Genomic DNA, 16918 nt, shown 5'->3' on the forward strand with positions numbered 1-16918 from the left:
GGCAGTACATTGCTCAAGTGCTTGGGTCTCTGCCACCCATGTGAAAAACCTGGATGAAGTTTCTGGAACCTGGCTTTGACCTGGACCAGCCCTGGTAGTTTTGACCATTTAAAGTGAACAAGCAGGTGGAACATTTCACTGTGCTTGTGTGTGTGTGTGTGTGTGTGTGTGTGATTTTGCCTTCAGAATAAACAAACATTTGAAAATTCAACTAAAAAGCAAAAAGGCAGGGCTTGGCACGATGGCTCAGTCGCTAAATTCTCACCCTGCACACCCCAGGATCCAATATGGACACTAATTTGTGTCCCGGCTGCTTTACTTTCCATCCAGCTCCCTGCCTGTGGCCTGGCAAAGCAGCAGAGATGGCCCAAAGCCTTGGGACCCTGCACCTGTGTGGGAGACCTGGAAGAAGCTCCTGGCTCCTGGCTGTTGTGGCTACTTGGAGAGTGAACCAACAGACAGAAGATCTTTCCGTCTCTCCTTCTCTGTAAATCTGATCTGCCTTCCCAATAAAAATAAAAATTTTTTAAGCAAAAGGGTTTGAAAGGGTAAAAGCAAAAGAAGGAGAAACAAAGAGGAGGAAGGAAAGCATAAATTTTCCCCTATGTTTGCCTCTAAAATCCTAAGAGCTTAAAAAACTCCTTACGGACAACGAAAGCGGAGAAAATGTTTTGGGCTTCTGGGGTTTAAGGAATACAAAATGCTCCCCATCAGTCCTCACACTGTAAAACTGTTCCAGGGTTGTTGGGTGTGGAGAAGCCGGCTGGAGAAGAGCCATGGAAAAGAACATGGGTCTGGTGGCTCTGTCCCTCCCCCACTCCCCTCTGCCTCACACAGCTTTGAGGCAGGGCCAACAGACCAGACAGTCCCCCTGTCCCGGGGCACCATGGGAGCTACCTGCCTGCTCTGCATGGTGCAAAAGCAGTAATGACTTTTGGGAATCCACGTCCGTCTCCGTTGCGACTCTTGCGTTCTCAAAGTGCAGCTCAACAAAGGGGAGGGAACAGCACAGACTCCAACTTGGTCCATTCTGCAGCAACGAGCTGCGGCCCCACTAGCCCAGGTGGGACACAAGATGAGGATCTGAACAGAATCAAGCAGCCAATAAATAAATGGAAACAACCTGGCACAAAGTGTTAGAGACTCACACCAGATGGGAGACTTGGGCAGTGGAACACCTTGAACCCTAGGGCTTCCAGTTCCCTCATTAGGCATGGAATTCCTGTTATGACCTTTGAACTTGGGTGCAGCTGATTGTCGCAAGGAGAACGGGATCTTGTGTACCCAGCACAATCCGTTGCCTCACCTCACTCCGCTGAAATGGAAAATGCGGCTTGCTTAATTCAACTTAATGGCTTTCTCCACAAGTAAGTGTCTGTTGACCTTGGAAGGGTTCAAATTAAGTATTAATCCTTTTCTATGAAGGTTAGTACTGGTCTGTGTATATCAGACATTTGCATGTTTGTTATGTTTAAAAGAAGTCGGCATTCAAGCTTCTGATATATTGCCCTCGTGATTCCAATTTAAAATGTGTAATTGAGTAATTGTTTAGATTTCTGATTTTACTAGGTTTGTAAACAATGTTGGAATGTTTATGAGGCCTTGAGATATACTCTATTTTCAGCATAATATATTATACTTAGAATTGTTTAAGAGCTTGGGAATGTTCTGATCATGAGGTATTTGAAGTGTTTATAAATAAACTCAAAAATACAAAATTTATAAATCCAGTGTAAAATATATAAGGGTATTTAACTAACCCAAACATTAAAAGCCCCATTAAAAGTGATGGCTGAAATTTACTAGATTTATATAGGGAAGGTGTTTGGTGCAATGATTAGGACACCGTTTGGAATTCCTACAGCTCATGTCAGAGAATCTGGGTTTGAGTCCTTGCCCCACTTGCAATCCAACTTCCTGCTGATGCTTACCTGGGGAAGAGAGGGCAGCAGGTGATAGTACAAGCACTTGGAGTTTCCGTCTCCCGTGTGGGAGACCTGGTTTCCGTTCCAGGTTCCTGTCACGACAGTCAGATTGGCTAGTCGGTAATCAGGGTCACGTCCTTGTTGGAATGAGAAAAGGGGAAGCCTCTTTAAAAGTTTATAAAAGACAGTGAGCAAAGATTTTCTCCCATTCTTTTGGTTGCTTCTTCACTTTGTTGATTATTTCCCTTGTCATACAGAAGGTTTTTAGTTTGATGTATTCCTATTTGTTTATTTTGGCTTTGATTGCCTGTGCTTTTGTTGACTTTGCTGTCTTTACCAATGCCTATATTTTGCAGAGTACTTTACATGTTTTCCTTTAACAGTTTGATGGTTTCTGGGTACAGATTTAGGCCCTTGATCCATTTAGAGCTGATTTTTGTATAAGGTGATAGACGGAGGTCTTGCTTCTTCCGCAGACTGCTATCCAATTGTCCCAACAGCATTTGTTGAAGAGACCAAGCTTTCCCTGGATTATTTCCAGCTTTCTTTCAAAGATCAGTTGGTTGTACATGTGTAGGCTCCCTTCTGGAGTTTCTATTCTGTTTCGTTGATCTGTTTCTGTAAGTATCAGACTCTTTTGATGACCACTGCCCTGTAATATGTCTTGAGGTTTGGAATTACGATTCCTCCAGCTTCATTTATGTTCTTCGGGGTAGCTTTGGCTATTTGTGTTCTCCTGTGTTTCCAAATGAATTTTTGTATCATCTTTTCTATTTCTGAGAAGAATTTTGGAATTTTGATTGAGATTGCATTCAGTAATATAGGTAATATTCGTTCAGTAATATGGACATTTTATTGATGTTGGTCCTGCCTGAGATCACTCAAATCTTGACCACATCTTTAAGTGGATGGCACAAGAATCGTCCAACTTCCTATCTGGTTGACAGATCATCACTGGGGAATGTCTTACCTGCAGGTTCCCACCCAGACAAGGAGGGGTCAGGGAATGCTTAAAATTCCAAGACTCTTCTGAAAATTTTTGGTGCCTCTCCCTCTCTCTCTTTTCAAGGGGTACTCCATCCCTTGGCGCTCTTTCCCCTTCCCTCTTCTTTCTATGTTCACCTGGTCACTTCGCAAATAAAACTTCTATGGCTGAAATTCTTGGCTTTTCATTTCTACACTAAGCTGAGGAAAAAATCCACTGAGATTTTTCTGGTAACTCTGTTGATCCAAGAATATGGTAAATTTCCATCTTTTAATGTATTTTTCTATTTCTTTTTTTTTTTTAATGTTCTGTAATTTCTACCATATCCAGGATTTACAAAGAGGTTCAGAAACCCAATGACAACAAAACAAACACCCCTATGAAGAAATGGGAGAAGGAAATGAACAGACATTCTTTTTTCAGAACAAATTCACGTGGCTAATATAATAGCCACATGAAAAAATGTTCAGGTTCCCTATCTATCAGAAAAATAAAAATAAAACCACATCAAGATTCCACCTAACTTCAGTGAGATTGGCCTACATTCAGAACTCTACTAATAGCATCTGCTGGTGTGGATGTGGGGAGACAGGTACTCTACTTTACTATTGGTGGGAGTGCAGATAGTACAGCCACTATGGAAGTCAGTATGGAGAGTGCTAAGACAACTGAAAAATGATCCACCTTATCACCCAGCTATCCCATTTCTGGGAATACATCCTGTTGTGAGGTGCGAGCAAAATCATGCCAGACACATCTAAAGTTTATTAAGGAGTTTTTATTAATCAAACTTGGTGATAACAGAGCCCACTACAAATGACAAATCGCAAGTCCATATAACCAAAATTCAAGAGAAACAAATGGCCATTAATCTGAAGTCCATCCGTCAAACTGAGGATCTCTATCCCAGCTTCCCCAGCAATATAAGTTATTCTAAGAGACATACAATGAACAACCTGGGTACACTTACAAAGCTGCAAACATTCACCATTTCCTGGCTTCTCTGCCCACATTCCATTACTGCTAGACTTTACCCCTCCTGGAACTCTTGCAGTACACAAAGTAGAAACACAAAACATCTTAGCAATGAACAGAGGGTGAGGAATATGGATATACAGGCGCCATGCTCAAGGGCTACCTGTCCTCAGAGTCTGTCCGTGGGAAGCCAAAGAGCAAACAGGTACTGGGGAGGTCAAGAGTCGGAGTGCCAGAGTGATGGGAACACATGCACAACAGAGCTAGCCCCTCCCTATCATGGGCCTTTATAGGGGCTTGTGAAGGGGATAGGTACACAACAATGCAATGCCACCGCCTCTGGTGATGATCTCTCCAGATGATGATAGGTGGGCAGGAGGGAACATCTATGTGGTGGTCAGGGGGAATGGCTTCCAAACTAGTGACCCTAACATAGCCGTCTACCTCACAACAAACCAAAGGAAATGAAATCTGCATATGAGGAAGTGACGTGTAATCCCATATTTATATCAGCACAATCTGCTGTAGTGAATATTTGGAAACAACCCAGATACCCATCAAAAAAGGAATGGATAAAGAAACTGTGCTACATCTACTCTATGGAATACTACTCAGCTATTAAAAAGGGTGAAATCCTACCATTTGCAACAAAATGGTCCCAACAAGAGACCATTGTGCACAGTGAAATAAGCCAGTTCCAAAAGAATAAATATGGTATGTTCTTTCTCACATAAAGCAACCTTTTTGCAAAATACACGGTCAATACATATATGTGTAACCATGTATATACATATATTCATCTAGAGGCATTGCATAATAGAGACTAGCATACTCAGAAGTAAAGACACGTTGCAGTATGCATCTCTACTCCCAAATAAAAGATGGACTCTCAATGAAACTGTTAAATATGTCTTGACAATAGGATGTTGGACTTTCTACCATTGTCTATACCTACAATGTGAGGATAGATTTAAATAGCAGAATGATGGATTAGTGACAGTTTTGGAAAGACTATACTATTGCAATAATACAGGGGAAATTAGTGGAAGGAGAGGGGATGGAAGGGTTGGAGGGGAAATTTCTGAACCTATGGAACTGTATCATGAAAAATAAAAATAAAAGGTTTATAAAAATGTTCACTTTTGCTCAGAAGGTAGTTTTAGCAAGATAATTAGGGGCATGTAGGGTGCCATCCCACCCTCCTGAGTTTTTAGTTTATCATGAAAATGGAAAAAAATTACAAGTCACACCCTTTGGTTGGCTAGATAGGATGACAATTGTGGTCTTCTGATGGGTTTTGTCCCTGCCCACTTGTGCATCCTTAGCCATTGTTTTACTCACCTGAGTTGTGCTTACAAGACACTACTTCCACCACTTTCTGGCGTCTTTCCTTTCTTAAAACCCCTCCTGATGCTGTGCATGAGGTCTCCATCTTTAATATCTTTGATAAATCTTGCTCTGCTCACTGACATTGTCTGCATGAAAAGTCTTCCTTCATGTGAGACAAGGTTGCCTTTTTCTACAAAATTCCTCACAACACTGCTTCTGTGTGGCCACACCGTGGATGTTGTGGGCATTTGGGGAGTAAACCAGCGGATAGAAGCTTTCTGTCTCTGTTTTTCAAATTAAATAAGTAAACAGATGTAATTTTCAAAAGCTAGAATTATAAATGTAAGAATGAAAACAAATGTCAGCTGAAAACAAAACAATGAAGATTGCTTTTTAAAAAATATTTATTTTATTTTATTTTATTTTTATTGGAAAAGCAGATTTAAAAGGAGGAGAGAGAGAGAAAGAATTCCATCCACTGGTTCACTCCCCAAATGGCAGCAATGGCTGGGACTGAGCTGAACTGAAGCCAGGAACCAGGAGTTTCTGCCAAGTTTCCCAAGCAGGTTCAGTCCCAAGGCTTTGGGCCATCCTCTACTGCTTTTTCAGGCCACAAGCAGAGAGGTAGATGGGAAGTGGAGTAGCCAGAACACTAACTGGTTTCCATATGGGATGCTGGCATTGGCAGCCAGTTTATCCATTTGACCTATCATCACCAGTCCCAAGGATCGTTTCCAATATATAACTGAAGTAAATTGAATCTAATTTTTTAAAAAGGTTTTTTTAATTTTGTATTGAAAGCCAGAGTGGCAGAGAGAGAAGGAGAGGCAGAGAGGAAAGGGAGAGACTATGTGTGAGAGAGAAATCTTAATCAAATTGGTTCATTCTCCAAATGGCCACAATGACTGGGGCTGGGCCAGGCCAAAGCCAGGAGCCAGGAACTCTATCTGGGTCTCCTACAAGTACTGGGTCTCTAAGTACTTGAGTCATCTTCTGCTGCTTTTCCAGTGTACCAGCAGTGAACAGGGTTGGAAGCAGAATCACTTGGCTTGGTACCTGTGCTCTGATACCAGATGCTGGCATTGCATGCAACTGATAAATCTGCTACACCGTGATGCCAGCCCCCATTAAACATAATTCTTAAAAATATCTACAAATAGTGTTTCTTCATGTCCTCTGAAAGGACATAAAAATGAAATCATATTACATTGGCCCCAGCCCTTTCCAGAGGCTGCACAGTAGCTGCCCAGGGCATGGTAAGTGAGATGCAAGGACATGTGTGGTCATCAGAATGTGCTGATGTTAAAAACCAAAGGTTCCTATCCCTAAGTCCTATACAACATAAGTTAGGAAGATCCACAGAACTTTCTTTCTATATGAAAAAGTTCAAAGATACAAAAAGGTAAAAGCATATGAGGATACTTCAAAAATTCATTAAAAATGGAATGCAAAATCTATTTAATGCAAAAAGGTTTTATTTATTTATTTATTTGAAAGACAAAGAGGAAGGGAGAGACAGACAGAGATCTTCCACGGCCTCAAGAGCTGAGGCTGTAAGGCCAAAGTCAGAATCAAAGAGTTTCTTCTGGGTCTCCCTCGTGGGTACAGGGTACAGAGTTCCAAACACATGGTCCCTCTTATACTGCTTTCCCAGGTACATTAGCAGGGAGCAGGATCAGAAGCCGAGCAGTTGATACTTCGACTGGTGTTCTGATATGGGTTGCCAGCATTGAAAGTGATGTTTTAACCCACTGTATCATAATTCCAGCCCAAAGCAAAAAAAAAAAAAAAATCTTTAAATCCAAGTGATATTTTTCATAGTATGCATTTCCTATGAACCCCTCACAAGGTACAGTGAAAACCCACTGATACCCCAACTGTAGGCAACTGCCTAGGTTGCCTTGTACCTAGCCAAGTGTTGTGATGCTGGGAGAAAAGCAGCTAATAGCTGGTGAGAATTCTGGGCCTGGTTAATGTCAAATTTGTATTTACTACACCAATATGCCAGCATATTTGCCTATTCTATTTCTTTTTTAAAACAAATATATGGGGGACAGATGCTGGCACACCAGTAGACAGGGCCTGGAGACCTGTGCATGAGCATGCATGGGCGCTGAGTAGGCAGGTAGGCCCTGGGCTGCCACGACACACAGCCAGAGGACTGGACTCTGCGATCTGTGCAATTGTGGGCATGGGGTGCTGTGAATTGCTCAACAAAGTCGGTCTGGAGATGTGTGGGAGGGAGGACTGCTGAGAGAGAACATTACAGGTGAGGAGTAACTTCTGGAGGACTGCCACTAACCAGGCTACTACACTTGCAGATAAACGAGGGGACTGAGACTGCATGGTTTAGCGGAGGGAAACTGGAGGACTTTTTGAGCCAAGCCAAAACACCCACCCATGTGGGAGAACTTAGTTGGGCTAGTTGGTGTTGAGCACCGAATACCAGCACGCACACAAGCCGTAGATGAAGGAGCCTGTCTAGCAGGGCTTGGCCACAGTACCTGCCAGTGAGTGTTGGGGCAGGGGATGGACCATGTTAGGCTGGGCCATGACACTGGGTCTAAGAGCAGATTCTGTGGGGCAATATGTGGGCTCACCTCTGTGAGACTGCATTACTAGCTGATTTTCTCGAGGGCTGTGGGTGGTGATGGGCTGAGCTAGGCACGATCATGGAACTCACCAACACACATAGGTACTAAGGTTGGGAACAGGCTGGGCTTGTAAGGGCTGTAGCACCTGCAGGCACACCCAAGAATTGGATGGGGGTAGGCTGGGCCACAACATCTACCAGTACACACAAAGGCCGAGACTGGGGGGTAGGTTGTAATGGGTAAGGACCTAGCACCCACTGACACGTATGAGATCAGAGTCTGGGTGTGGACCTAGTGAGGGAACTGGGGAAACCCCTCTGATATACTGTCACTCCCACTGGTAAGTATGTGAGTCAACTAGGTGTTGGTCAGTCCAGGAAGCACTTGTCACTTGTCAGGAACTGTGTGGACTGGCTCTGGTGGGGATGGACTTGGCAGGACCAGGCCAAACTATAGCCCACCAGCATGCATAAGAGCCAAGATGGGGTGAGGACCATGCTGGGCAAGGCTAAGCTATCATATCTACTGGTTTGTGTGAAAGCCAGGGAGGGAGGGAGGCTGGAGAGGTCTAGGCTAGAGCACCCACTAGTAAGAGTTGGGACTAAGCCTGGCGTGGTAACCTAGCAACTAAACTTCTCCTTTTACACATGCTGGGATCCTATATGGGCACTGGTTCTTGTCCCAGGGGCCCTGCTTCCCATCCAGCTCCCTGCTTGTGGCTTGGGAATGCAGTCGAGGATGACCCAAATCCTTGGGGCCCTGCACCCCTGTTGGAGACCTGGAAGAGGCTCTGGGCTTCAGATTGGCTCAGCTTCAGCCATTGCAGAAGTTTGGGGAGTGAATCAATGGGCGGAAGATCTTCCTCTCTGCCTCTCCTCCTCTCTGTGTATCTGACTTTACAATAAAAGTAAATAAATCTTTTTTTTTAAAAAAAGATTTTATTGTTATTGGAAAGCCGGATATACAGAGAGGAGGAGAGACAGAGAGGAAGATCTTCCATCCGATGTTTCACTCCCCAAGTGAGCCGCAATGGGCCGGTACACGCCAATCCGATGCTGGGAACCTGGAACCTCCTCCGGGTCTCCCACGCAGGTGCAGGGTCCCAAAGCTTTGGGCCGTCCTCGACTGCTTTTCCCAGGCCACAAACAGGGAGCTGGATGGGAAGTGGAGCTGCCGGGACGAGAACCGGCGCCCATATGGGATCCCGGGGCTTTCAAGGCGAGGACTTTAGCCGCTAGGCCATGCCGCCGGGCCCGACAATAAAAGTAAATAAATCTTAAAGAGAGAGAGAGAGCTGGGGCTGGGGTGGGCCAGTCCAAGCCAGGTTGTAGTATCTGATGGCAAAGGTCAAGATGGAGGATGGGTTATGCCAGGCTGGGTCAGAGTAACCACTGGCATGCACAAGATCTGTGGCTGGGAGTGAGCCTGGTTGGGCAGCTAAGGGGATACTCCAGCTGGGCTGCTGTTCCCACTGGTGAACATGAGAGCTGCAATAGGGGTTGTGAATGGTGAATGACTACATTATGCCTTGGCATGAGTCTGGACTGGGTCTGGGATGTGCCAGACTGGGCTAGGTTTCAGTTGGTTTTCATACTGGGTGTAGGACAGGGGAGGCTAGGTCTCTGTACCTGCTGAACCATGTGACAGCTGGGTCTAAGGGTGAACCAGACAGGGCTGGGCTGTAACATCCAACAATAAGAGCCAGAATGGGTGTGGGCCTGTTGGGCAAGGCCACTGTACCTGTCAGGACAGGAGGTGGGCCTAGTCAGATTGAGCCAAGATCCCACCAGTGTGCACAAGATTTGCCACTGGGAGGTGACCTGGTAGAGAAGCTTGGGGAACACTTCTGTCAGGATGCAGTCTCTGCAGGTGAGTGCAAGAAGCAAGTCTGGGAGCACCCCAGATCACATCAGGTTACAGTGCCCATTGGCATAAATGTGACTCAGATTTGGGGGCAGGCCAGGCTGGGTCAGTTTGTAATTCCTACTGGCAGATTGAGAACCAGGATGGGGGTACAGAACAGGCCTTGTTGGGATGCAGTATCAGCCAGTTCACATTAGGGCTGGAACTGGAGGCTGCCTGGACTGGGCTACGCTGCAGCACCCACTGGTGAATGCTGAGGTGAGCCAGCCTTGTCAGTCGGGACCACAGTTCCCACCAACATATTTGAGATCTGGGATGGGGGTGGCAAGCCCTGCTGGGCTACTGCTCCTATTAGTGAGTGTGAGGTCTGGGACTGGAGGCAGAGCAAGCTGGACAGGACTACAAAGTCCATTGGCCTGCATGTGAACTGGGTTAGGGTGAGAGCCAGGTTGGGCTAAATGACCATATCCAGTGGTGCAGGCTAATTGGGCTTTGCCATAGCATCAGCTAGCAGGTGCTGGGACTGGGATCAAGTTCTGCCAGGTTAGACCATAGGACCAACTGGAAAGTGCAAGATCCCAGGCTTGGAATGGGCCTATAGGGAAATTGTGGGTAACCCTCTGATGGGTAGCCCACTGGTGAGTGTAAGAACCAGGGCTGGGAACAGGCCTGGCTGGAAAGGTAGTGACATCCACTGGCATGATTGTGGGTTGAATAGTGGAGTCGGTTGGGCTCAGCTGGGCTCCAACACCCACTGATATGTATGGCAGCTGAATGGGATGCAGGACACACTGGGCCTGTCTGCTGCACATACCAGCACACACAGGTCTGGTGGAGGCTGTTGGGATTGCTCCGACCAGGCTGCAGTTCCCGCTGGTGTGCATGAGGGCCAAGTGTGTGGTGGGCAACTTCCAGCTGGGACACAGTATCCATTGGTTGTGGTATGAGACGGGGCTGGAAACAGATCTGACTAGGTGACTTCAGCCAGCACTTTATGTGTAGGCTAATGTAGGTGATGGCAAATGACAAATCCTCACCTTGTCCAGACCCTCACATGCTGCACTGTAAAACACAACTGTCACCATCATTCAGCTCTTACTTTGGTGTTAGCAGGTGAACTGCTGAGCACTGAAGAATGTATCCAGGCTCTGCAGTTCTTGGCACAATAACCTAATAGCTAAATCCTTGCCTTGCATTTGCCAGGATCCCATATAGGTGCCAGTTCATGTCCCAGTTGCTCCACTTCTCATCCAGTTCCCTGCTTGTAGCCTGGGAAAGTAGTCAAGGATGGCCCAGGGCCTAGAGATTCTGCATCCACCCTAGGAGACCCAGAGAATGCTACTGGCTCCTGGCTTCTGATTGACTCAATTCCAGCGGTTGCAGTCATTTGGGGATTGAACCAGAGGATGAAAGATCTTCCTCTCTGTCTCTCCTTCTCTCTGTATATCCGCTTTCCAATAAAAACAAATAATGTTTTTTAAAAAGAAATATGTCTCATTTTTCCCACATATTTTTATTTTTTTTCTTTTTTATTGTATTGTTGTTGACAATCTTTACATAGTTAATTGCGGTTAAAAAAAAAAAGGTTCAGGGGGTATAGGGAAGTGGGTAATACTATTATGTCCATATTGTTTCCATCATGTATCTGAGGTAAAGGGGGATATTGAGGGAGAAGCCCCACCCGGTTTCCCGCCCACCCCAAGTCCCAGATGTGGGGCATGCTCTGAGATATTTGCTCAAGTGGTTTTAATAGTTCTCCAGTTATGAATCGCTGCCAGTTTCGCTCGATGAGGTCGTCCACTGATTGATATGGTCCATCATAAAGTCTCCATTTGCCCCATATTTCGCTGCCAACATATAGCTGAGATGAATGATTGACCTGTTCTGTCTTCTGTCTTTTTTTGGTTAGAGTTCTGAGTCCAGCAGTTCGATTGGGGAGATCTCCAAAGAAACCTTGAGGTATTCCCAGACCAGATTCTTGTATGTTCTAGCAAACACAGGGCCCGGCACAGTCCATCACCCTGATCAGCTGGTGGTTGCAATTGCTGGGTTGGTTCTGTTGTCATTCCCGAGTTGCACTGAAACCAATGGGTGTTGCAATCCAGTCTGGTTCGGCCCAGCACATACTCGGCCCTTACATCAACCAGTGGGGGCTGCAGCCTAGTCGGGGCGACCCACAATAACCCCCACCAGGCCTACCCCCTACCCTGGTTTGCCAGTATGTGTAGCAGTAGACCAGTCTGTCCCCCATCCCATTTGGCTCTTGTACTTGTCAATGGGTATTAAAGCTTAGTTCCATCTAACCAACTCAACCATCCAGCCCTCACGGATGTTGTTGAGTGCCTCTCTGTCTAGCCACCCCAGCCCCGTCCTAGTTTTCATGCCCTCCCACGGGAGTAGTGACCCAAGAAGGGGGAACCCACTTTTTCCCTCCCAGGTCTCTCTCACCCCCGGTTTATGCACTCTTTAGGTGGTTCTGTGATTTGACTTGACAGAATTAGTCCCCAGTGCCAGCTTCTGCCAGCTGATGCTACGGCCAAGCCCAAACATCCCTCACCCGCTCTAATTTATGCTTGCACCCACAGGAATAATCAGCCCAGCCTGGCTTTTCCCTGATCTAGTCCACATGCAACGCACAGGTATTGCAGCCTTGCTTAGTCTGGTCTGTTCTCATCCCAGCCCACGCTCTCCAGTGGGAGTAGCTGTCTGGCGAGGGGACCAGCCCCTCAATCCCCCTGCCAGCTCTGTCCCTCCCTTCCTGGTTCACACGTGTGCTGGTTGGGTGCTGCAGTCAAAGCCAGTACAGGCAACCTCACCCTGGCATTCCATAATGTGTACTGGTTTTGTCGCAACCAAACCCGGCTCAACCCACACTCTGTTCTGGAGCTCGGATTCGCCAGTGGATGGCATGAACTGATTCAGCCTGCTCTGCCCCTGACCCATGCTGAATGTGTGCCAGTGGGAAACTTTCCATGGCCTATTCTGGGCTGTTTCCTATCATTCTTCTTGCGCTTACCTGCAGGGATTGTGTCCTGCCAGAGGAGTTGCCCAGGCTCCTCCATCAGAACCCCTCCCAATGCCAGATTTTGCACATACCAGGGGGACCTTGAGCCAACCCTACTCTTTTCCCAGCTGGCTTTCACCCCATTCTGGTTCTTGTTGTTGGATGTTTCAGCCCAGCCATGGCTCGTCCATACCCACATAGAGCTCACACATGGCTCAGTAAGGGGTTGAGACCCAGCCTAGTCAGTCCCACATCTACCCTGGTTCTCCATGACACCAGATGGTGTTGGGGTCCAAACTGGCCTGGTGCATCCGATCCCAGTCCACACTAATGCCTTGGGTGACTGCAACTGTTTCCTAGATAGAACACAGCCCCCATTCCAGCACACGCGCCCCTTGGTGGGACCCTCAACCCTGTTAGGGTGTATTTCCACAGGGTTGAGCCCACACAACCCCATAGAGTCTACCCCCAGACCAAGTTCTCTCGCATGCTGGATACAGTCTTGACCCTGCCAAATGTGACCACTCCACCACTCCACCAAACAGTTGGGTAATGGTACCCATCACTGCCAAAGAAGCCCCCATCCATAGTATTGGTGTGGGCTGGTGTGTGACGATCAGTGATGTTCTAGGCAAACAGACCATTTCTGTATTCCGAATTGGGTTGGTGTATAATTGTCTCCTAGGTACTTCCCTCCAAACCACCAGGTCTCAGTCCCCACACATGCCTCCATGACCCTGTCACTGGGAATCACCCAAGATTCACTACTCACCTACACTAAAATTGTACTTAGTCATGGGTGTCCCCAGGCAGCAAACATATCTTTTTTTTTTTTTTTAAAGATTTTTATTATTATTGGAAAGCCAGATATACAGAGAGGAGGAGAGACAGAGAGGAAGATCTTCCATCCGATGTTTCACTCCCCAAGTGAGCCGCAACGGGCCGGTACACGCCAACCCGATGCTGGGAACCTGGAACCTCCTCCGGGTCTCCCACGCGGGTGCAGGGTCCCAAAGCCTTGGGCCGTCCTCGACTGCTTTTCCCAGGCCACAAGCAGGGAGCTGGATGGGAAGTGGAGCTGCCGGGACGAGAACCGGCGCCCATATGGGATCCTGGGGCGCTCAAGGTGAGGACTTTAGCCACTAGGCCATGCCGCTAGGCCCAGCAAACATATCTTAAAAAAACCCAGAGCAGGCTGCCGGGCGGCCAGCAGGCAAAGCCTGGCACCACATGGTGCACTGGCCGCCCTGGGTGAGGCCGAGGACTCGTTCACTGCCTTGTGGCAGTGTCTTTGGCGTGAGCCCCAGCATTGGGTCCGAACCGGCAGGGGCACCCCCCACAGCCGCCACACTGTGAGGAGCGGCACTTGTCCCCAAACCCAAGGCCCGAACCCACATATTTTTAAATAATGAAAACTACCTTTCATATTAGAACTGTCTGGTAACAATCAAATATATTTAAGTACTGCAAACATTATTTACAATTTCAGGGGAGAGTTTTTTAAGCAAAGGAAACCTCCTGTGTAAAGGCCCTGGGCCAGGGCATGGCATGTATATTTGAGTAGGACCTCTAGTCTCAACCTTGATCTCATCCAAGCCAAACCACAGCTAGAAGTGAAGAGTAAGGACATACCCCATATGAGGCCACATATGGGTCACCATGGCTGTGTTTGTGTATCCCTCTTGCTAATCTATTCAGAGGGCCCTCCTAACACCTGCTCACATAGTATGCAATTCTCCCTCATAGCACCCCTCTATAGATAGACAAAGAAAAGAGGAAGGAAGAGAAACAACATGACGTGATAGGGAAAGGGGCTGAACACAGATGGGAAGTCTAAGTTTGGGGCCAGTGGCACTTGCATGAGTAAGCCTATCATCCCCTCATTCACCCTCTCACAAGTAATTAGGTTTCCCAGAAGCCCCCATCCTGAATGAGGGCATCCATTTGTCCAAATGAGGCTGTAGCATTTTGTTGGGTCATTCTTAAGAACCAGCTGGAAGATGGCTGAGGCTAATAGCCTTAACCATCCTGCAGTCACTCTAAACCAATGCAGAGTAAAGCTGAGCCCGGAGGGGAACTTGAATTTATGGGAAATTTGAGAGTCTGCCCATGGCTGCCCTGCATTCCTGATTCGCCAAACTGGAGTGGTGGACATGTCTGAGCATCCGGGAAGAAGCTCTGGAATGTGGCAGAGTCCAGCGGGAGGCCTGAGCATGTCTTGAGCCTGTCTTGCAAGTGCTCAGGAATCTTGTCTCAGGCTTGGGCGCTCCAGGCGAGATGTTCACACAGATCTGCTGACTGGGAGCGTGGGCTGGGCTCTCTTGGGTCACTTGCTGGAAGGATCTGGTTAGTCAATTAAAGCTGGAGCCTCACTGTGCTGACCATAGCAGGTGTCTCACACATCACGCTATGCAGATAAGGACACATCTGCGAGTACGTAGCCAGGATTCCCACTGAGCCTTGGGTGCAGTGCCTGCCTAGGGCTCCCATAGCTGGCTGACAGGGATCTCCCGTCCCATAGGGAGCATCCCAATGCTTCCTTGGACCTCGGCCAGTGACAGCCATAGGGGTAGCTCCCTTTGCCTTCCCACCCCAATGCTCTATTCAGAACCTGGCTTCTCTGCTGGCAAGCACACTATCCACCATGGCAAATAAGTCTTGCTCATTATAGCTGAAGAACAAGGATGTAAGTGAAATCATGAAGAAGCTTTAACTGATTGCTCTCTTCCCCACCCAGCCCCTAAATAAGACCTTTACTGCTGTAAGAGGTTTGTTCTTTTCATTTTTTCAAAGATTAATTTATTTTTATTGGAAAGACAGATACACAGAGAGAAGGAGAGAATGATCTTCCATCCTCTGGTTCACTCCCAAGTGGCCACAATAGCTGGAAATGAGCCAATCAGAAGCCAGGAGCAGGAGCTTCTTCCTGGTCTCCCATGCGGGTGCAGAGTCCCAAAGTTTTGGGCCATCCTTGACTGCTTTCCCAGGCCACAAGCAGAGAGCTAGATGAGAGTACAAAGTGAGGATTTAGCTGCTAGGCTATCATACCAGGCTGCCTGCCTTAAGAATTTCAAGGCCCAAGTGAAAGCATATGTTAATCAAAGGAGCAGAAGAAATTGAAGATGCGGCAGCACAAGTCACTTCCAGGGAAGGTATCATGTAGATCTCTCTAGAGGGATTATCTGAGGCTGGAGGTTGGGTTCGTTGAGCAGTCTGCCAGTCCTTGGGCAGGTTTCAGAGATGATGCAGAGAGCCCTGAGCTGGAAGCAGAAGTAGGATTCTCCTCTGCCCCACAGTGCCCAGGTAGGGGGACTACATTGTCTTTCTCTAGTCTACTTCTTCCATGCAGTGTTACTGGCCCCGTGTCTGATCAGGGATGTACCATGTCTAAAGGGATTTGTCCTTGTGTCCCCTGGACATTCATGCTATAGATAAAGGACTTTCAGATCTCCCACATGGGTTCAGGGTCCCAAGGCTTGGTTCATCCTCTACTGTTCCCAAGCCACAAGCAGGAAACTGGATGGAAAGTGGAGCATCCGGGACACAAGCTGGTGTCCATATGGGATCCCAGTGCATGCAAGGTGAGGATTTAACCATTGACCCACTAGGCCATTGTACCAGGCTCTGTTTTGTTTTATTTTTTACATTGTTAATGTAGTTGAGAGGGATACATGCTCATGTGGGTCTTTGCTTAGAGTGGGAAGGGCTACGGAAAAAGGTGAGTAGAAAATATTTCAAGTTTTTTTCTCCTGTGTCCACATGGAGGGAAGTGGAAGGGGCCGATTCCTTGCTGTCAAACTACATCAGCATCCAGGGATGGGGGGATGGTCATTTAATGACAACTTAGACACCCTGAGTGGGAAAAATACTCCAAGGGTGTAACTTGAGAGGTTTTGATAGTGCTAAGATGTTGGTTTCATTGCTCTAGGGTTGAAAAAAATCTTTTCAAGATCTTCTAGCTGACCAAGTCCTCCATAGTTGCATCCATAGGCCCAGGAACGTACTGCAGAGGTTGGCCAGGAGAGTGGTCCAACCTGTTTTTCTTTGCATCCTTTGATGGCGATTGACACCCCTGCTGGCCTGGATGAGCTGGCCATCATGTCCCCTGTGTGCATCTGGACATGCTGTCCACTGCACAGGCATCAGCAGCTGAGGAGGCCCAGTCCTGACACATGCTCTCCAAGGTCAGACCACACATTCTGTGATTTTCCCTGTGGCTAGGATTTGAGTCCAGTGATCTAAT

The sequence above is a fragment of the Ochotona princeps genome, chromosome 9, assembly GCF_030435755.1.
Source record: "Ochotona princeps isolate mOchPri1 chromosome 9, mOchPri1.hap1, whole genome shotgun sequence".
In the NCBI taxonomy this organism is placed as follows: domain Eukaryota; kingdom Metazoa; phylum Chordata; class Mammalia; order Lagomorpha; family Ochotonidae; genus Ochotona; species Ochotona princeps.